The sequence below is a fragment of the Thermobia domestica genome, chromosome 6 (genome assembly GCF_964235325.1).
Source record: "Thermobia domestica chromosome 6, izTheDome1.hap1.1, whole genome shotgun sequence".
In the NCBI taxonomy this organism is placed as follows: Eukaryota; Metazoa; Arthropoda; class Insecta; order Zygentoma; family Lepismatidae; genus Thermobia; species Thermobia domestica.
In genome coordinates this window covers 158,204,926-158,228,475 of record NC_137459.1, presented here as the reverse complement: position 1 = coordinate 158,228,475, position 23,550 = coordinate 158,204,926, and positions in this window count along the sequence as shown.

The following is a 23,550-nucleotide window of genomic DNA, read 5'->3' as shown; positions in this document are numbered from 1 at the left end:
TGCTTCTAGCGAATGGGATGCAACGAAGCGACGAGTCTCATTACTTTCTGGAAACATACTGTGTGTGAGCATGGTGCTCCAGCGCGTTAATTGTTTGTATCATACACCAAAACCCCTCCGGGTAGCTTGCTTCTATCGAATGGAACGCCAAGTGGTGGCAAGTCTCTTTGCTTTCTGCATACAGTTTATGAGGGCATAGTGCTTCAGTGCGTTAATTGTTTGGATCATCCACCAGGATCCCTCGGGGTAGCTTGTTCTTGCGAATGGAGCGCTACGCAGCGGCGAGTCTCATTACTTTCCGGACACATACTGTGTGTGAGAATAGTGCTTCAGTGTGTTAATTGTTTGGATCATCCCCCACAATCCCTCTGGGTAGCTTGCTTCTCGCGAATGGAGAGCCTAACAGTAGCAAGTCTCATTTCTTTCTGCATAGACTTTATGAGGGCATAGTGCTTCAATGCTTTGTTTGTTTTGATCATGCACCACAATCACTCCGGATATCTTGCTTCTAGCGAATGTAGCGCCAAGCAGCGGCGAGTCTCATTACTTTCTGCTTACACTATATGAAGGCATAGTGTGTCAGTGCGTTAATTGTTTGGATCATTCACCCTAAACCCTTCGGGTAGCTTGCTTTTAGCGAATGAAGCACCACTCAGCGGCGAGTCTCATTACTTTCTGCATACACTTTATGACGGCATAGTGCTTCAGTGCGTTAATTGTTTGGATCATCAACCAGAATCCCTCCGGGTAGCTTGATTCTACCGAATGGAGAGCCACGCTGTGGTAAGTCTCATTTTTTTCTATGCACTTTATCAGAGCATAGTGCTTCAGTGCGTTAATTGTTTGGGTCATAAAATACAATCCCTCGGGGTAGCTTGCTTCTAGCGAATTTAGCGCCAAGCAGCGGCGAGCCTCATTACTTTCTGCTTACACTATATGAGGGCATAGTGTGTCAGTGCGTTAATTGTTTGGATCATCCACCCCAAACCCTTCGGGTAGCTTGCTTTTAGCGAATGAAGCACCACGCAGCGGCGAGTCTCATTACTTTCTGCATACAGTTTATGACGGCATAGTGCTTCAGTGCGTTAATTGTTTGGATCATCAACCAGAATCCCTCCGGGTAGCTTGCTTCTACCGAATGGACAGGCACGCTGTGGTATGTCTAATTTTTTTTCCATGCACTTTATCAGAGCATAGTGCTTCAGTGCGTTAATTGTTTGGGTCATAAAATGCAATCCCTCGGGGTAGCTTGCTTCTAGCGAATGGAGCGCCAAGCAGCGGTGAGTCTCATTACTTTGTGCTTACACTATATGAGGGCATAGTGTGTCAGTGCGTTAATTGTTTGAATCATCCACCCCAAACCCTTCGGGTAGCTTGCTTTTAACGAATTAAGCACCACGCAGAGGTGAGTCTCATTACTTTCTGCATACACTTTATGAGGGCGTAGTAGTTCAGTCCTTCAATTGTTTGGATCATCCACTAAAATCCCTCCGGGTAGCTTGCTTCTATCGAATGGAGCGCCACTCGGTGGCAAGTGTCATTACTTTCTGCATACACTTTATGAGGGCATAGTGCTTCAGCGCGTAAATTGTTTGGATCATCCACCACAATCCCTCGGGGTAGCTTCCTTCTAGCGAATGGAGCGCCACGCAGCGGCGAGTGTCATTGCTTTCTGATAACATACTGTGTGTGGGCAAAGTACTTCAGTGCTTTAATTGTTTGGATCATCCTCCACAACCTCTCCGGGTAGCCTGCTTGTGGCGAATGGAGCGGCAAGCAGCGGCCAGTCTCATTACTTTCTGCTTACACTATATGAGGGCATAGTGTGTCAGTGCGTTAATTGTTTGGATCATCCACCCCAATCCCTTCGGGTAGCTATCTTTTAGCGAATGTAGCACCACGCAGCGGCGAGTCTCATTACTTTCTGCATACAATTTATGAGGGCATAGTGCTTCAGCGCGTAAATTGTTTGGATCATCTACCACAATCCCTCGGGGTAGCTTGTTTCTAGCGAATGGAGCGCCACGCAGCGGCGAGTGTCATTACTTTCTGATAACATACTGTTTGTGGGCAAAGTAGATCAGTGCGTTAATTGTTTGGATCATCCACCACAATCTCTCCGGGTTGCCAGCTTCTAGCGAATGGAGCGCCACGCGGCGGCGAGTCTCATTACTTTCTGCATACACTTTATGAGGACATAGTGCTTCAGTGCGTTAATTGTTCAAATCATCCACCACAATCCCTCCGGGTAGCTTGCTTCTAGCGAATGGAGCTCCACCCAGCGGCGAGTGTCATTAATTTCTGATAACATACTGTGTGTGAGAATAGTGCTTCAGTGAGTTAATTGTTTGATCATCCACCACAATCCCTCTGATTAGCTTGCTTCTAGCGAACGGAGAGCCACGCGGTTGCAAGTTTCATTTCTTTCTGCATACAGTTTATGAGGGCGTAATGCTTCAGGGGGTAAATTTTTGGATTATCCACCACAATCTCTCTGGTTAGCTTGCTTCTAGCAAATGGAGCGTCACGCAGCGGCGAGTCTCATTATTTTCTGAACAGATACTGTGTGTGAGAATAGTGCTTCAGTGCGTTAATTGTTTCGATCATCCACCACAATCCCTCTGGGTAGCTTGTTTCTAGCGAACGGAAAGCCACGTGGTGGCAAGTTTCATTTCTTTCTGCTTACAGTTTATGAGGGCATAGTGTTTCAGTTCGTTAATTGTTTTGATCATTCACCACAATTACTCCGGGTACCTTGCTCCTAGCGAATGGAGATCCTAACGGTGGCAAGTCTCATTTCTTTCTGCATTGACTTTATGAGGGCATACTGCTTCAGTGCGTTGTTTGTTTCGATCATATACCACAATCCATCCAGGTAGCTTGCTTCTAGCGAATGGAGCGCCACGCAGCGGTGAGTCTCATTACTTTCCGGACAATACTGTGTGTGAGCATAGTGTTTAAGTGCGTTAATTGTTTGGATCATCCACCACAATCTGTCCGGGTAGTTTGCTTCTAGTGAATGGAACGCCACGCGGCGGCGAGTCCTTTTAATTTCAGGACACATACTGTGTGAGAGCATTGTGCTCCAGCGCGTTAATTGTTTGTATCGTACACCAAAATCCCTCCGTTAGCTTGCTTCTATGGAATTGAGCGCCACGTGGTGGCAAGTCTCATTGCTTTCTGCATACAGTTTATGAGGGCATAGTGCTTCAGTGCGTTAATTGTTTGGATCATCTACCACGATCCCTCGGTGTAGCATGTTCTTGCGAATGGAGCGCTATGCAGCGGCGAGTCTCATTACTTTCTGGACACATACTGTGTGTGAGAATAGTGCTTCGGTGTGTTAATTGTTTGGATCATACACCACAATACCTCCGGGTAGCTTGCTTGTAGCGAACGAAGCGTCACGCAGCTGACAGCCTCATTACTGTCTGGACACATACTGTGTGAACATAGTCTTTCAGTGCATTAATTGTTTGATCATTCGCCATCATCGCTCCGGGTAGCTTGCTTCTACCGAATGGAGCGCCACGCGGTGGCAAGTCTCATTACTTTCTGCATACACTTAATGAGGGCTTAGTTGTTCAGTCCTTCATTTGTTTGGATCATCCACTAAAATCCATCCGGGTAGCATGTTTCTATCGAATGGAGCGCCACGCGGTCGAAAGTGTCATTACTTTCTGCATACACTTTATGAGGGCATAGTGTTTCAGTGTGTTAATTGTTTGATCATCCACCAGTATCCCTCCGGGTTGCTTGCTTCTAGCGAATGGGGTGCAACGAAGCGACGAGTCTCATTACTTTCTGGAAACATACTGTGTGTGAGCATGGTGCTCCAGCGCGTTAATTGTTTGTATCATACACCAAAATCCCTCCGGGTAGCTTGCTTCTATCGAATGGAGGGCCAAGCAGCGGCGAGTCTCATTACTTTCTCCTTACACTAGATGAGGGCATAGTGTCTCAGTCCGTTATTTGTTTGGATCATCCACCCCAAACCCTTCGGGTAGCTTGCTTTTAGCGAATGTAGCACCACGCAGCGGCGAGTCTCATTTTTTTTTTGCATGCACTTTATCAGGGCATATTGCTTCAGTGCGTTAATTGTTTTGATCATCCACCACAATCCCTCCGGGTAGTTTGCTTCTACCGAATGGAGCGCTACGCAGCGGCGAGTCTCATTACCTTCTGCATACTTTTTAATGAGGGTATAGTGCTTCCGTGCGGTAATTGTTTGGATCATCCACCAGACTCCCTCCGTTTACCTTGCTTCTCGCGAATGAAGCGCCACGCGCTGGCAAGTCTCGTTACTTTCTGCATACACTTTATGAGGGCATAGTGCTTCAGTGCGTTAATTGTTTGGATCATCCACCACAATCTCTCGGGGTAGCTTGTTTCTAGCGAATGGAGCGCCACGCAGCGGCGAGTGTCATTACTTTCTGATAACATACTGTGTGTGGGCAAAGTACTTCAGTACGTTAATTGTTTGGATCATCCACCACAATCTCTCCGGGTAGCCTGCTTCTAGCGAATGGAGCGCCACGCGGCGGCGAGTCTCATTAATTTCTGCTTACACTTTATGAGGGCATAGTGCTTCAGTGCGTTAATTGTTTGGATCATCCACCACAATCCCTCCGGGTAGCTTGCTTCTACCGAATGGAGCGCCACCCAGCGGCGAGTGTCATTAATTTCTGATAACATACTGTGTGTGAGAATAGTGCTTCAGTGAGTTAATTGTTTGATCATCCACCACAATCCCTCTGGGTAGCTTGCTTCCAGCGAACGGAGAGCCACGCGGTTGCAAGTTTCATTTTTTTCTGCATACAATTTATGAGGGCATAATGCTTCTGTGCGTTAATTATTTGGATTATCCACCACAATCTCTCTGGTTAGCTTGCTTCTAGCGACTGGAGCGCCACGCAGCGGCGAGTCTCATTACTTTCTGGACACTTACTGTGTGTGAGAATAGTGCTTCAGTGCGTTAATTGTTTGGATCATCCACCACAATCAATCTGGGTAGCTTGTTTCTAGCGAATGGAGCTCCACGCGGTGGCAAATCTCATTACTTTCTGAAATACACTTTATGAGGGCATATTGCTTAAGTGCGTTAATAGTTTGGATCATCCACCACAATCTCTCTGGTTAGCTTGCTTCTAGCGAATGGAGCGCCACGCAGCGGCGAGTCTCATTATTTTCTGAACAGATACTGTGTGTGAGAATAGTGCTTCAGTGCGTTAATTGTTTCGATCAACCACCACAATCCCTCTGGGTAGCTTGTTTCTAGCGAACGGAGAGCCACGCTTTGGCAAGTTTCATTTCTTTCGGCATACAGTTTATGAAAGCATAGTGCTTCAGTGCGTTAATTGTTTTGATCATCCACCACAATTACTCCGGGTACCTAGCTTCTAGCGAATGGAGATCCTAACGGTGGAAAGTCTCATTTCTAGCGAATGGAGCGCCACGCAGCGGCGAGTCTCATTACTTTCTGGACACTTACTGTGTGTGAGAATAGTGCTTCAGTGCGTTAATTGTTTGGATCATCCACCACAATCAATCTGGGTAGCTTGTTTCTAGCGAATGGAGCTCCACGCGGTGGCAAATCTCATTACTTTCTGAAATACACTTTATGAGGGCATACTGCTTCAGTGCGGTAATTGTTTGGATCATCCACCACAATCTATCCGGGTAGTTTGCTTCTAGTGAATAGAACGCCACGCGGCGGTTAGTCCCTTTAATTTCAGGACACATACTGTGTGAGAGCATTGTGCTCCAGCGCGTTAATTGTTTATATCATACACCAAAATCCCTCCGGGTAGCTTGCTTCTATGGAATTGAGCGCCACGTGGTGGCAAGTCTCATTGCTTTCTGCATACAGTTTATGAGGGCATAGTGCTTCAGTGCGTTAATTGTTTGGATCATCCACCACGATCCCTCGGGGTAGCTTGTTCTTGCGAATGGAGCGCTACGCAGCGGCGAGTCTCATTACTTTCTGGACACATACTGTGTGTGAGAATAGTGCTTCAGTGTGTTAATTGTTTGGATCATACACCACAATACTTCCGGGTAGCTTGCTTGTAGCGAACGAAGCGCCACGCGTCTGACAGCCTCATTACTGTATGGACACATACTGTGTGAACATTGTCTTTCAGTGCATTAATTGTTTGATCATCCGCCATCATCTTTCCGGGTAGCTTGCTTCTACCGAATGGAGCGCCACGCGGCGGCGAGCGTCAATATTTTCTGCCTACACTATATGAGGGCATAGTGCTTCAGTGCGTTAATTGTTTGGGTCATAAAATGCAATCGCTAAGGGTAACTTGCTTCTAGCGAAAAGAGCGCCACGCGGTGGCAAGTCTCATTACTTTCTGCATACACTTTATGAGGGCATAGTTGTTCAGTCCTTCATTTGTTTGGATCATCCACTAAAATCCATCCGGGTAGCTTGTTTCTATCGAATGGAGCGCCACGCGTTCGAAAGTGTCATTACTTTCTGCATACACTTTATGAGGGCATAGTGTTTCAGTGTGTTAATTGTTTGGATCATCCACCAGTATCCCTCCGGGTAGATTGCTTCCATCGAATGGAGCGCCACGTGGTGGCAATTCCCATTGCTTTCTGCTTACATTATATGAAGGCATAGTGTGTCAGTGCGTAAATTGTTTGGATCATCCACCCGATAACCTTCGGGTAGCTTGCTTTTAGCGAATGGAGCGCCACGCGGCTGCGAGCATCAATACTTTCTTCCTACACTATATGAGGGCATAGTGCTTCAGTGCGTTAATTGTTTGGGTCATAAAATACAATCCCTCGGAATAGCTTGCTTTTAGCGAATGTAGCACCGCGCAGCGGCGAGTCTCATTACTTTCTGCATACACTTAATGAGGGCATAGTGGTTCAGTCCTTCAATTATTTGGATCATCCACTAAAATTCCTCCGGGTAGCTTGCTTCTATGGAATGGAGCGCCACGCGGTGGCAAGTGCCATTACTTTCTTCATACACTTTATGAGGGCATAGTGCTTAAGCGCGTAAATGGTTTGGATCATCCACCACAATCCCTCGGGGTAGCTTCCTTCTAGCGAATGGAGCGCCACGCAGCGGCGAGTGTCATTACTTTCTGATAACAAACTGTGTGTGGGCAAAGTATTTCAGTGCGTTAATTGTTTGGATCATCCACCATAATCTCTCCAGGTAGCCTGCTTCTAGCGAATGGAGCGCCACGCGGAGGCGAGTCTCATTAATTTCTGCTTACACTATATGAGGGCATAGTGCTTCAGTGCTTTCATTGTATGGATCATCCACCACAATCCCTCCGGATAGCTTGTTTCTAGCGAATGGAGCGCCAAGCAGCGGCGAGTCTCATTACTTTCTCCTTACACTAGATGAGGGCATAGTGTCTCAGTGCGTTAATTGTTTGGATCATCCACCCCAAACCCTTCTGGTATCTTACTTTTAGCGAATGTAGCACCACGCAGCGGCGAGTCTCATTTTTTTTGCATGCACTTTATCAGGGCATATTGCTTCAGTGCGTTAATTGTTTTGATCATCCACCACAATCCCTCCGGGTAGTTTGCTTCTACCGAATGGAGCGCTACGCAGCGGCGAGTCTCATTACCTTCTGCATACTTTTTAATGAAGGTATAGTGCTTCCGTGCGGTAATTGTTTGGATCATCCACCACACTCCCTCCGGGTACCTTGCTTCTCGCGAATGAAGCGCCACGCGCTGGCAAGTCTCGTTACTTTCTGCATACACTTTATGAGGGCATAGTGCTTCAGTGCCTTAATTGTTTGGATCATCCACCCCAAACCCTTCGGGTAGCTTGCTTTTAGAGAATGTAGCACCACGCAGCGGCGAGTCTCATTACTTTCTGCATACAGTTTATGACGGCATAGTGCTTCAGTGCGTTAAATGTTTGGATCATCCACCACAATCCCTCCGGGTAGCTTGCTTCTGCCGAATGGAGAGCCACGCCCTGGCAAGTCTCGTTACTTTCTGCATACACTTTATCAGGGCATATTGCTTCAGTGCGATAATTGTTTTGATCATCCACCACAATCCCTCCGGGTAGATTGCTTCTAGCGAATGGAGCGCTACGCAGCGGCGAGTCTCATTACCTTGTGCATACCTTTTATGAGGGTATAGTGCTTCCGTGCGGTAATTGTGTGGATCATCCACCACACTCCCTCCGGGTAGCTTGCTTCTCGTGAATGAAGCGCCACGCAGCGGCGAGTGTCATTATTTTCTGATAACATACTGTGTGTTGGCAAAGTACTTCAGTACGTTAATTGTTTGGATCATCCACCACAATCTCTCCGGGTAGCCTGCTTCTAGAGAATTGAGCGCCACGCGGCGGCGAGTCTCATTAATTTCTGCTTGTACTTTATGAGGGCATAGTGCTTCAGTGCGTTAATTGTTTGGATCACCCACCCCAAACCCTTCGGGTAGCTTGCTTTTAGAGAATGTAGCACCACGCAGCGGCGAGTCTCATTACTTTCTGCATACAGTTTATGACGGCATAGTGCTTTAGTGAGTTAAATGTTTGGATCATCCACCACAATCCCTCCGGGTAGCTTGCTTCTACCGAATGGAGAGCCACGCCCTGGGAAGTCTCGTTAATTTCTGCATACACTTTATCAGGGCATATTGCTTCAGTGCGTTAATTGTTTTGATCATCCACCACAATCCCTCCCGGTAGATTGCTTCTAGCGAATGGAGCGCCACAAAGCGGCGAGTGTCATTACTTTCTGATAACATACTGTTTGTGGGCAAAGTACTTCAGTACGTTAATTGTTTGGATCATCCACCACAATCTCTCCGGGTAGCCTGCTTCTAGAGAATGGAGCGCCACGCGGCGGCGAGTCTCATTAATTTCTGCTTACACTTTATGAGGGCATAGTGCTTCAGTGCGTTAATTGTTTGGATCATCCACCACAATCCCTCCGGTTAGCTTGCTTCTAGCGAATAGAGCGCCACGCCGTGGCAAGTCTCATTACTTTCTGCATACACCTAATGAGGTCATAGTGGTTCAGTCCTTCAATTGTTTGGATCATCCACTAAAATGCCTCCGGGTAGCTTGCTTCTAACGAATAGAGCGACACGCGGTGGCAAGTGTCATTACCTTCTGCATACACTTTATGAGGGCATAGTGCTTCAGTGCGTTAATTGTATGGATCATCCACCACAATCCCTCCGGATAGCTGGTTTCTAGCGAATGGAGCGCCAAACAGCGGTGAGTGTCATTACTTTTTGCTTACACTATATGAGGGCATAGTGTGTCAGTGCGTTAATTGTTTGGATCATCCACCCCAAACCCTTCTGGTATCTTACTTTTAGCGAATGTAGCACCACGCAGCGGCGAGTATCATTTTTTTCTGGATACAGTTTATGACGGCATAGTGTTTCCGTGCGTTAATTGTTTGGATCATCCACCACAATCCCTCCGGGTACTTTGCTTCTACCGAATGGAGAGCCACGCTGTGGCAAGTCTCATTTTTTTTGCATACACTTTATCAGGGCATAGTGCTTCAGTGCGTTAATTGTTTTGATCATCCACCACAATCCGTCCGGGTAGATTGCTTCCAGCGAATGGAGCGCCACGCAGCGGCGAGTCTCATTACCTTCTGCATACTTTTTATGAGGGTATAGTGCTTCCGTGCGGTAACTGTTTGGATCATCCACTAAAATCCCTCCGGGTAGCTTGCTGCTATCGAATGGAGCGCCACGCTGTGGCAAGTGCCATTACTTTCTGCATACACTTTATGAGGGCATAGTGCTTAAGCGTGTAAATTGTTTGGATCATCCACCACAATCCCTCGGGGTAGCCTCCTTCTAGCGAATGGAGCGCCACGCAGCGGAGAGTGTCATTACTTTCTGATAACATACTGTGTGTTGGCAAAGTACTTCAGTGCGTTAATTGTTTGGATCATCCAGCCCAAACCCTTCGGGTAGCTTGCTTTTAGAGAATGTAGCACCACGCAGCGGCGAGTCTCATTACTTTCTGCATACAGTTTATGAGGGCATAGTGCTTCAGTGCATTAAATGTTTGGATCATCCACCACAATCCCTCCGGGTAGCTTGCTTCTGCCGAATGGAGAGCCACGCCCTGGCAAGTCTCGTTACTTTCTGCATACACTTTATCAGGGCATATTGCTTCAGTGCGTTAATTGTTTTGATCATCCACCTCAATCCCTCCGGGTAGATTGCTTCTAGCGAATGGAGCGCTACGCAGCGGCGAGTCTCATTACCTTGTGCATACCTTTTATGAGGGTATAGTGCTTCCGTGCGGTAATTGTGTGGATCATCCACCACACTCCCTCCGGGTAGCTTGCTTCTCGCGAATGAAGCGCCACGCAGCGGCGAGTGTCATTACTTTCTGATAACATACTGTGTGTGGGCAAAGTACTTCAGTACGTTAATTGTTTGGATCATCCACCACAATCTCTCCGGGTAGCCTGCTTCTAGAGAATGGAGCGCCACGCGGCGGCGAATCTCATTAATTTCTGCTTACACTTTATGAGGGCATAGTGCTTCAGTGCGTTAATTGTTTGGATCATCCACCCCAAACCCTTCGGGTAGCTTGCTTTTAGAGAATGTAGCACCACGCAGCGGCGAGTCTCATTACTTTCTGCATACAGTTTATGACGGCATAGTGCTTCAATGCGTTAAATGTTTGGATCATCCACCACAATCTCTCCGGGTAGCTTGCTTCTACCGAATGGAGAGCCACGCCCTGGCAAGTCTCGTTAATTTCTGCATACACTTTATCAGGGCATATTGCTTCAGTGCGTTAATTTTTTTGATCATCCACCACAATCCCTCCGGGTAGATTGCTTCTAGCGAATGGAGCGCCACGCAGCGGCGAGTGTCATTACCTTCTGCATTCTTTTTATGAGGGCATAGTGCTTGAGTGTGTTAATTGTTTGGATCATCCACCACAATCCCTCCGGGTAGCTTGCTTCTAGCGAATGGAGCGCCACGCAGCGGCGAGTGTCATTACTTTCTGATAACATACTGTGTGTGGGCAAAGTACTTCAGTACGTTAATTGTTTGGATCATCCACCACAATCTCTCCGGGTAGCCTGCTTCTAGAGAATGGAGCGCCACACGGCGGCGAGTCTCATTAATTTCTGCATACTTTTTATGAGGGCATAGTGCTTGAGTGTGTTAATTGTTTGGATCATCCACCACAATCCCTCCGGGTATCTTGCTTCTAGCGAATGGAGCGCCAAACAGCGTTGAGTGTCATTAATTTCTGCTTACACTATATGGGAGCATAGTGTGTCAGTGCGTTAATTGTTTGGATCATCCACCCCAAACCCTTCGGGTATCTTACTTTTAGCGAATGTAGCACACGCAGCGGCTTCTCATTACTTTCTGCATACAGTTTATGACGGCATAGTGCTTCAGTGCGTTAATTGTTTGTATCATACACCAAAATCCCTCCGGGTAGCTTGCTTCTATCGAATGGAGCGCCACGTGGTGGAAAGTCTCATTTCTTTCTGCATACAGTTTATGAGGGCTTAGTGCTTCAGTGCGTTAATTGTTTGGATCATCCACCACGATCCCTCGGGGTAGCTTGTTCTTGCGAATGGAGCCCTACGCAGCGGCGAGTCTCATTACTAACCGGACACATACTCTGTGTGAGAATAGAGCTTCAGTGTGTTAATTGTTTGGATCATCCCCCACAATCCCTCTTGGTAGCTTGCTTCTCGCGAATGGAGAGCCTAACGGTGGCAAGTCTCATTTCTTTCTGCTAAGACTTTATGAGGGCATAGTGCTTCAGTGCTTTTTTTGTTTTGATCATGCACCACAATCACTCCGGATATCCTGCTTCTAGCGAATGTAGCGCCAAGCAGCGGCGAGTGTCATTACTTTCTGCTTACACTATATGAAGGCATAGTGTGTCAGTGCGTAAATTGTTTGGATCATCCACCCCAAACCCTAAGGGTATCTTACTTTTAGCTAATGTAGCACCACGCAGCGGCGAGTCCCATTACTTTCTGCATACACTTAATGAGGGCATAGTGGTTCAGTACTTCAATTGTTTGGATCATCAACTAAAATTCCTACGGGTAGCTTGCTTCTATCGAATGGAGCGCCAACGCGGTGGCAATGTCATTACTTTCTGCATACACTTTATGAGTGCATAGTGCTTCAGCGCGTACATTGTTTGGATCATCCACCACAATCCCTCGGGGTAGCTTCCTTCTAGCGAATCGAGCGCCACGCAGCGGCGAGTGTCATTACTTTCTGATAACATACTGTGTGTGGGCAAAGTACTTCAATGCGTTAATTGTTTGGATCATCCACCACAATCTCTCCGGGTAGCCTGCTTCTAGCGAATGGAGCGCCACGCGGCGGCGAGTCTCATTAATTTCTGCATACAGTTTATGACGGCATAATGCTTCATTGCGTTAATTGTTTGGATCATCCACCACAATCCGTCCGGATAGCTTGTTTCTAGCGAATGGACCGCCAAGCAGCTGCGAGTCTCATTACTTTCTGCTTACACTTAATGAGGGCTTAGTGTGTCAGTGCGTTAATTGTTTGGATCATCCACCCCAAACCCTTCGGGTAGCTAGTTTCTACCGAACGGAGAGCCACGCGTTGGCAAGTTTCATTTCTTTCTGCATACAGTTTATGAGGGCATAGTGCTTCAGTGCGTTAATTGTTTTGATCATCCAGCACAATTACTCCGGGTAGCTTGGTTCTAGCGAATGGAGATCCTAACGGTGGCAAGTCTCATTTCTTTCTGCATAGACTTTATGAGGGCATAGTGCTTCAGTGCTTTGTATGTTTTGATCGTGCACCACAATCCCTCCGGATATCTTGCTTCTAGCGAATGTAGCGCCAAGCAGCGGCGAGTCTCATTACTTTCTGCTTACAGTATATGAGGGCATAGTGTGTCAGTGCGTTAATTGTTTGGATCATCCACCCCAAATCCTAAGGGTATCTTACTTTTAGCGAATATAGCACCACGCAGCGGCGAGTCTCATTACTTTCTGCATACAGTTTATGACGGCATAGTGCTTCAGTGCGTTAATTGTTTGGATCATCCACCACAATCCCTCCGGGTAGCTTGCTTCTACCGAATGGAGAGCCAAGCATCTGCGAGTCTCATTCCTTTCTGCTTACACTTAATGAGGGCATAGTGTGTCAGTGCGTTAATTGTTTGGATCATCCACCCCAAACTCTTCGCGTCGCTTGCTTTTAGCGAATGTAGCACCACGCAGCGGCGAGTCTATTACTTTCTGCATACAGTTTATGACGGCATAGTGCTTCCGTGCGGTAATTGTTTTCATCATCCACCACACTCCCTCCGGGTAGCTTGCTTCTCGCGAATGAAGCTCCACGCTCTGGCAAGTCTCGTTACTTTATTCATACACTTTATGAGGGCATAGTGCTTCAGTGCGTTAATTCTTTGGATCATCCACCACAATCCCTCCGGGTAGATTGCTTTTGCGAATGGAGCGCCACGCAGCGGCGAGTCTCATTACTTTCTGATAACATACTGTGTGTGGGCAAAGTGCTTCAGTGCGTTAATTGTTTGGATCATCCACCAAAATCCCTCCGGGTAGCCTGCTTCTAGCGAATGGAGAACCACGCGGCGACGAGTCTCATTAATTTCTGCTTACAGTTTATGAGGGCATAGTGCTTCAGTGCTTTAATTGTTTGGATCATCCACCACAATCCCTCCGGGTAACTTGCTTCTAGCGAATAGAGCGCCACGCCGTGACTAGTCTCATTACTTTCTGCATACACTTAATGAGGGCATAGTGGTTCAGTCCTTCAATTGTTTGGATCATCCACTAAAATCCCTCCGGTTAGCTTGCTTCTATCGAATGGAGTGCCACGCGGTCGCAAGTGTCATTACTTTCTGCATACATTTTATGAGGGCATAGTGTTTCAGTGTGTTAATTGTTTGATCATGCACCAGAATCCCTCCGGGTTGCTTGCTTCTAGCGAATGGGGTGCAACGAAGCGACGAGTCTCATTACTTTCTGGAAACTTACTGTGTGTGAGCATGGTGCTCCAGCCCGTTAATTGTTTGTATCATACACCAAAATCCCTCCGGGTAGCTTGCTTCTATCGAATGGAGCGCCACGTGGTAGCAAGTCTCATTGCTTTCTGCATACAGATTATGAGGGCATAGTGCTTCAGTGCGTTAATTGTTTGGATCATCCACCACGATCCCTCGGGGTAGCTTGTTCTTGCGAATGTAGCGCCAAGCAGCGGCGAGTCTCATTACTTTCTGCTTACACTATATGAAGACAAAGTGTGTCAGTGCTCAAATTGTTTGGATCATCCACCCCAAACCCTTCGGGTAGCATGCTTTTAGCGAATGTAGCACCACGCAGCGGCGAGTCTCATTATTTTCTGCATACACTCAATGAGGGCATAGTGGTTCAGTCCTTCAATTGTTTGGATCATCCACTAAAATCCTTCCGGGTAGCTTGCTTCAATCGAATGGAGCGCCAAGCGGTGGCAAGTGTCATTACTTTCTGCATACACTTTATGAGGGCATAGTGCTTAAGCGCGTAAATTGTTTGGATCATCCACCACAATCCATCTGGGTAGCTTGTTTGTAGCGAACGGAGAGCCACGCTTTGGCAAGTTTCATTTCTTTCTGCATACAGTTTATGAGGGCATAATGCTTCAGTCCGTTATTTGATTTGATCATCCACCACAATCCCTCGGGGTAGCTTCCTTCTAGCGAATAGAGCGCCTCGCAGCGGCGAGTGTCATTACTTTTTGATAATATACTGTGTGTGGGCAAAGTACTTTAGTGCATTAATTGTTTGGATCATCCACCACAATCTCTCCGGGTAGCCTGCTTCTAGCGAATGGAGCGCCACGCGGCGGCGAGCATCAATACTTTCTGCCTACACTATATGAGGGCATAGTGCTTCAGTGCGTTAATTTTTTGGGTCATAAAATACAATCGCTCGGGGTAGCTTGCTTTTAGAGAATGGAGCGCCACGCAGCGGCCAGTCTCATTACTTTCTGCATACACTTAATGAGGGCATAGTGGTTCAGTCCTTCAATTGTTTCTATCATCCACTAAAATCCCTCCGGGTAGCTTGCTTCTATCGAATGGAGCGCCACGCGGTGGCAAGTGTCATTACTTTCTGCATACACTTTATGAAGGCATAGTGCTTAAGCGCGTAAATTGTTTGGATCATCCACCACAATCCATCTGGGTAGCTTGTTTGTAGCGAACGGAGCGCCACTCGGCGGCGAGTCTCATTAATTTCTGCTTACACTTTATGAGGGCATAGTGCTTCAGTGCTTTAATTGTTTAGATCATCCACCACAATCCCTCCGGGTAACTTGCTTCTAGCGAATAGAGCGCCACGCCGTGGCAAGTCTCATTATTTTCTGCATATACTTAATGAGGGCATAGTGGTTCAGTCCTTCAATTGTTTGGATCATCCACTAAAATCCCTCCGGGTAGCTTGCTTCTAACGAATGGAGCAACAAGCGGTGGCAAGTGTCATTACCTTCTGCATACACTTTATGAGCGCATAGTGCTTCAGTGCGTTAATTGTATGGATCATCCACCACAATCCCTCCGGATAGCTTCTTTCTAGCGAATGGACCGCCAAGCAGCTGCGAGTCTCATTACATTCTGCTTACACTTAATGAGGGGATAGTGTGTCAGTGCGCTAATTGTTTGGATCATCCACCCCAAACCCTTCGGGTAGCTTGCTTTTAGCGAATGTAGCACCACGCAGCGGCGAGTCTCATTTTTTTCTGCATACACTTTATCAAGTCACAGTGCTTCAGTGCGTTAATTGTACGGATCATTCACCACAATCCCTCCGGATAGCTTGTTTCTAGCGAATGGACCGCCAAGCAGCTGCGAGTCTCATTACATTCTGCTTACACTTAATGAGGGCATAGTGTGTCAGTGTGTTAATTGTTGGATCATCCACCCCAAACCCTTCGGGTAGCTTGCTTTTAGCGAATGTAGCACCACGCAGCGGCGAGTCTCATTACTTTCTGCATACACTTAATGAGGGCATAGTGGTTCAGTCCTTCAATTGTTTGGATCATCCACTAAAATCCCTCCGGGTAGCTTGCTTCTATCGAATGGAGCGCCACGCTGTGGCAAGTGCCATTACTTTCTGCATACACTTTATGAGGGCATAGTGTTTAAGCGTGTAAATTGTTTGGATCATCCACCACAATCCCTCGGGGTAGCTTCCTTCTAGCGAATGGAGCGCCACGCAGCGGCGAGTGTCATTACTTTCTGATAACATACTGTGTGTTGGCAAAGTACTTCAGTGCGTTAATTGTTTGCTTCATCCACCACAATCTCTCCGGGTAGCCTGCTTCTAGTGAATGGAGCGCCACGCGGCGGCGAGTCTCATTACTTTCTCCTTACACTAGATGAGGGCATAGTGTCTCAGTGCGTTAATTGTTTGGATTATCCATCCCAAACCCTTCGGGTAGCTTGCTTTTAGCGAATGTAGCACCACGCAGCGGCGAGTCTCATTACTTTCTGCATACAGTTTATGACGGCGTAGTGCTTCAGTGCGTTAAATGTTTGGTTCATCCACCACAATCCCTCCGGGTAGCTTGCTTCTACCGAATGGAGAGCCACGCGCTGGCAAGTCTCGTTACTTTCTGCATACACTTTATCAGGGCATATTGCTTTAGTGTGTTAAGTGTTCTGATCATCCAACACAATCCCTCCGGGTAGATTGCTTCTAGCGAATGGAGAGCCACGCAGCTGCGCGTCTCATTATCTTCTGCATATTTTTATGAGGGTATAGCGCTTCCGTGCGGTAATTGTTTTGATCATCCACCACAATCCCTCCGGGTAGCTTGCTTCTAGTGAATGGGGCGCCACGCAGCGGGGAGTCTCATTACTTTCTGATAACATACTGTGTGTGGGCAAAGTGCTTCAGTGCGTTAATTGTTTGGATCATCCACCACAATCTCTCCGGGTAGCCTGCTTCTAGCGAATGGAGCGCCACGGGGAGGCGAGTCTAATTAATTTCTGCTTACACTTTATGAGGGCATAGTGGTCCAGTCCTTCAATTGTTTGGATCATCCACTAAAATCCCTCCGGGTAGCTTGCTTCTATCGAATGGATTGCCACGCGGTCGCAAGTGTCATTTCTTTCTGCATACATTTTATGAGGGCATAGTGTTTCATTGTGTTAATTGTTTGATCATCCACCAGAATCCCACCGGGTTGGTTGCTTCTAGCGAATAGGGAGCAACGAAGCGACGAGTCTCATTACTTTCTTGAAACATACTGTGTGTGAGCATGGTGCTCCAGCGCGTTAATTGTTTGTATCATACACCAAAATCCTTCCGGGTAGCTTGCTTCTATCGAATGGAGCGCCACGTGGTGGAAAGTCTAATTGCTTTCTGCATACAGTTTATGAGGACATAGTGCTTCAGTGCGTTAATTGTTTGGATCATCCACCACGATCCCTCGGGGTAGCTTGTTCTTGCGAATGGAGATCTACGCAGCGGCCAGTCTCATTACTTTCCGGACACATACTGTGTGTGAGAATAGTGCTTCAGTGTGTTAATTGTTTTGATCATCCCCCACAATCCCTCTGGGTAGCTTGCTTCTCGCGAATGGAGAGCTTAACGGTGGCCAGTCTCATTTCTTTCTGCATAGACTTTATGAGGGCATAGTGCTTCAGTGCTTTGTTTGTTTTGATCATGCACCACAATCCCTTCGGATATCTTGCTTCTAGCGAATGTAGCGCCAAGCAGCGGCCAGTCTGATTACATTCTGCTTACACTATATGAGGGCATAGTGTGTCAGTGCGTTAATTGTTTGGATCATCCACCCCAAACCCTTCGGGTAGCTTGCTTTTAGCGAATGTAGCACCACGCAGCGGCGAGTCTCATTACTTTCTGCTTACACTATATGAGGGCATAGTGTGTCAGTGCGTTAATTGTTTGGATCATCCACCCCAAACCCTTCGGGTAGCTTGCTTTTAGCGAATGTAGCACCACGCAGCGGCGAGTCTCATTACTTTCTGCATACAGTTTATGACTCACGTAGTGCTTCAGTGCGTTAATTGTTTGGATCATCAACCAGAATCCCTCCGGGTAGCTTGCTTCTATCGAATGGAGAGCCACGCTGTGGTAAGTCTCATTTTTTTTCCACACACTTTATCAGAGCATAGTGCTTCAGTGCGTTAGTTGTTTGGGTCATAAAATACAATCCCTCCGGGTAACTTGCTTCTAGCGATTGGAGCGCCAAGCAGCGACGAGTCTCATTACCTTCTGCATACTTTTTATGAGGGTATAGTGTTTCAGTGCGTTAAATGTTTGGATCATCCACCACACTCCCTACGGGTAGCTTGCTTCTCGAGAATGGAGCGCCACGCGGTGGCAAGTCTCATTACTTTCTGCATACACTTAATGAGGGCATAGTGGTTCAGTCCCTCAATTGTTTAAATCATCCACTAAAATCCCTCCGGGTAGCTTGTTTCTATCGAATGGAGCGCCACGCGGTCGCAAGTATCGTTACTTTCTGCATACACTTTATGAGGGCATAGTGTTTCAGTGTGTTAATTGATCATCCACCAGAATCCCTCCAGGTTGCTTGCTTCTAGCGAATGGGGTGCAACGAAGCGACAATTTTCATTACTTTCTGGAAACATACTGTGTGTGAGCATGGTGCTCCAGGGCGTCAATTGTTTGTATCCTACACCAAAATCCCTCCGGGTCTCTTGCTTCTATCGAATGGAGCGCCACGTGGTGGCAAGTCTCATTGCTTTCTGCATACAGTTTATGAGGGCATTGTGCTTCAGTGCGTTAATTGTTTGGATTATCCACCACGATCCCTCGGGGTAGCTTGTTCTTGCGAATGGAGCGCTACACAGCGGCGAGTCTCATTACTTTCCGGACACATACTGTGTGTGAGAATAGTGCTTCAGTGTGTTAATTGTTTGGATCATCCCTCACAATCCCTCTGGGTAGCTTGCTTCTCGCGAATTGAGAGCCTAACGGTAGCAAGTCTCATTTCTTTCTGCATAGACTTTATGAGGGCATAGTGCTTCAATGCTTTGTTTGTTTTGATCATGCACGACAATCCCTCCCGATATATTGCTTCTAGCGAATGTAGCGCCAAGCAGCGGGGAGTCTCATTACTTTCTGCTTACACTATATGAAGGCATAGTGTGTCAGTGCGTTAATTGTTTGGATCATCCACCCCAAACCCTTCGAGTAGCTTGCTTTTAGCGAATGGAGCACCACGCTGCGGGGAGCATCAATACTTTCTGCCTACACTATATGGGGGCATAGTGCTTCAGTGCGTTAAATGTTTGGGTCATAAAATACAATCCCTCGGGGTAGCTTCCTTCTAGCGAATGGAGCGCCACGCAGCGGCGAGTCTCATTATTTTCTGCTTACACTATATGAGAGCATAGTGTGTCAGTGCGTTAATTGTTTGGATAATCCACCCCAAACCCTTCGGGTAGCTTCCTTTTAGCGAATGAAGCACCACGCAGCGGCGAGTCTCATTACTTTCTGCATACAGTTTATGACGACATAGTGCTTCAGTGCGTTAATTGGTTGGATCATCAACCAGAATCCCTCCGGGTAGCCTGCTTCTACCGAATGGAGAGCCACGCTGTGGTAAGTATCATTTTTTTCCATACACTTTATCAGAGCATAGTGCTTCAGTGCGTTAATTGTTTGGGTCATAAAATACAATCCCTCCGGGTAACTTGCTTCTAGCGATTGAAGCGCCACGCAGCGGCGAGTCTCATTACCTTCTGCATACTTTTTATGAGGGTATAGTGCTTCAATGCGTTAATTGTTTGGATCATCCACCACACTCCCTACCGGTAGCATGCTTCTCGCGAATGGAGCGCCACGCGCTGGCAAGTCAGATTACTTTCTGCATACACTTTATGAGGGCATAGTGCTACAGTGCGTTAATTGTTTGGATCATCCACCACAATCCCTCCGGGTAGCTTGCTTCTAACGAACGGAGAGCCACGCGGTGGAAATTTTCATTTCTTTCGGCATACAGTTTATGAGGGCATAGTGCTTCAGTGCGTTAATTGTTTGGATCATCAACCACAATCTCTCTGGTTAGCTTGCTTCTAGCGAATGGAGCGCCACCCAGCGTCGAGTGTCATTAATTTCTGATAACATACTGTGTGTGAGAATAGTGCTTCAGTGAGTTGATTGTTTGGATCATCCACCACAATCCCTCTGGGTAGCTTGCTTCTAGCGAACGGAGAGCCACGCGGTGGCAAGTCTCATTACTTTCTGCATACTCTTTATGAGGGCATTGTGCTTCAGTGCGTTAATGGTTTGATCATCCACCACAATTACTCCGGGTACCTTGCTTCTAGCGAATGGAGATCCTAACGGTGGCAAGTTTCATTTCTTTCTGCATTGACTTTATGAGGTTATACTGCTTCAGTGCTTTGTTTGTTTCGATAATCCTCCCCAATTCATCCAGCTAGCTTGCTTCTAGCGAATGGAGCGCCACGCAGCGGCGAGTTTCATTACTTTCCGGACAATACTGTGTGTGAGCATAGTGTTTAAGTGCGTTGATTGTTTGGATCATCCACCACAATCTCTCCGGGTAGTTTGCTTCTAGTGAATGGAACGCCACTTGGTGGCAAGTCTCATTGCTTTCTGCATACAGTTTATGAGGGCATAGTGCTTCAGTGCGTTAATTGTTTGGATCATCCAGCACGATCCCTCGGGGTAGCTTATTCTTGCGAATGGAGCGCCACGCAGCGGCGAGTCTCATTTCTTTCTGGACACATAATGTGTGTGAGAATAGTGCTTCAGTGTGTTAATTGTTTGGATCATCCCCCACAATCCCTCTGGATAGCTTGCTTCTCGCGAATGGAGAGCCTAACGGTAGCAAGTCTCATTTCTTTCTGCATAGACTATATGATTGCATAGTGCTTCAATGCTTTGTTTGTTTTGATCATGCACCACAATCCCTCGGGATACCTTGCTTCTAGCGAATGTAGCCCCAAGCAGCGGCGAGTCTCATTACTTTCTGCTTACACTATATGAAGGCATAGTGTGTCAGTGCGTTAATTGCTTGGATCATCCACCCCAAACCCTTCGGGTAGCTTGCTTTTAGCGAATGAAGCACCACGCAGCGGCGAGTCTCATTACTTTCTGCATACAGTTTATGACGGCATAGTGCTTCAGTGCGTTAATTGTTTGGATCATCAACCAGAATCCCTCCGGGTAGCTTGCTTCTACCGAATGGAGAGTCACGCTGTGGTAAGTCTAATTTTTTTCCATACACTTTATCAGAGCATAGTGCTTCAGTGCGTTAATTGTTTGGGTCATAAAAGACAATCCCACCGGGTAACTTGCTTCTAGCGATTGGAGCGCCACGCAGCGGCGAGTCTCATTACCTTCTGCATACTTTTTATGAGGGTATAGTGCTTCAGTGCGTTAATTGTTTGGATCATCCACCACACCCCCTACGGGTAGCTTTCTTCTCGCCAATGGAGCGCCACGCGCTGGCAAGTCTCATCACTTTCTGCATACACTTAATGAGGGCATAGTGGTTCAGTCCCTCAATTGTTTGGATCATCCACTAAAATCCCTCCGGGTAGCTTGTTTCTATCGAATGGAGCGCCACGCGGTCGCAAGTGTCATTACTTTCTGCATACACTTTATGAGGGCATAGTGTTTCAGTGTGTTAATTGATCATCCACCAGAATCCCTCCGGGTTGCTTGCTTCTAGCGAATGGGGTGCAACGAAGCGACGAGTCTCATTACTGTCTGAAAACATACTGTGTGTGAGCATGGTGGTCCAGCGCGTTAATTGTTTGTATCATACACCAAAATCCCTCCGGGTAGCTTGCTTCTATCGAATGGAGCGCCACGTGGTGGCAACTCTCTTTGCTTTTTGCATACAGTTTATGAGGACATTGTGCTTCAGTGCGTTTATTGTTTGGATCATCCCCCACAATCCCTCTGGGTAGCTTGCTTCTCGCGAATTGAGAGCCTAACGGTAGCAAGTCTCATTTCTTTCTGCATAGACTTTATGAGGGCATAGTGCTTCAATGCTTTGTTTGTTTTGATCATGCACCACAATCCATCCGGATATCTTGTTTCTACCGAATGGAGCGCCAAGCAGCGGCCAGTCTCATTACTTTCTGCTTACACTATATGAGGGCATAGTGTGTCAGTGCGTTAATTGTTTGGATCATCTACCCCAAACCCTTCGGGTAGCTTGCTTTTAGCGAATGAAGCACCACGCAGCGGCGAGTCTCATTACTTTCTGCATACAGTTTATGACGGCATAGTGCTTCAGTGTGTTAATTGTTTGGATCATCCACCACAATCCCTCCGGGTAGCTTGCTTCTAGCGAATGGAGCGCCACCCAGCGGCGAGTGTCATTAATTTCTGCTGACACTTAATGAGGGCATAGTGTGTCAGTGCGTTAATTGTTTGGATCATCCACCCCAAACCCTTCGGGTAGGTTGCTCTTAGCGAATGTAGCACCACGCAGCGGCGAGTCTATTACTTTCTGCATACAGTTTATGACGGCATAGGGCTTCAGTGCGTTAAATGTTTGGATTATTCACCACAATTGTCCGGGTAGCTTTCTTCTACCGAATGGAGAGCCACGCTGTGACAAGTCTCATTTTTTTGCATACACGTTATCAGGGCATAGTGCTTCAGTGCGTTAATTGTTTGGATCATCCACCAGAATCCCTCCGGGTAGCTTGCTTCTATCGAATGGAGCTAAACGCAGCGGCGAGTCTCAGTACTTTCTGGACACATACTATGTGTGAGCATAGTGCTTCAGTGCGTTAATTGTTTGGATCATCCACCAAAATCCCCCCGGCTGGCTTGCTTGAATCGAACGGAGCGCCACGCGGTAGCAAGTCTCATTACTTTCTGCATACAGTTTATGAGGGCATAGTGCTTCAGTGCGTTAATTGTTTGTATCATCTACCACGATCACTCGGAGTAGCTTGCTTCTATCGAATGGAGCGCCACGCAGCGGCGAGACTCATTACTTTCTGGACACATACTGTGTGTGAGAATAGTGCTTCAGTACGTTGTTTGTTTGGATCATCCACCACAATCCCTCCGGGTGACTTGCTTCTAGCGAATGGAGCGCCACGTGGCGGAGAGTCTTTTTACCTTCTAGACACATACTGTGTGATAGCATTGTCCTTCATTGCGTTAATTCTTTGGATCATCCATTACAAACCCTCCGCGTAGCTTGCTTCTAGCGAATTTAGCGCCCCGCGTTGTAAGTCTGATTACTTTCTGCATACACTTTATGAGGGCATAGTGGTTCAGTCCTTCAATTGTTTGGATCATCCACTAAAATCTCTCCGGGAAGCTTGTTTCTATCGAATGGAGCGTCACGCGGTGGAAAGTCTCGTTACTTTCTGCATACAGTTTATGAGGGCATGGTGCTTCAGTGCGTTAATTCTTTGGATCATACACCACAAACCCTCCAGGTAGCTCGCTTCTAGCGAATGGAGCGCCAGTTGGCGGCAAGTCTCAATACTTTCTGCATACACTTTATGAGGGCCTAATGCTTCAGTGCGTTAATTGTTTGGATCAT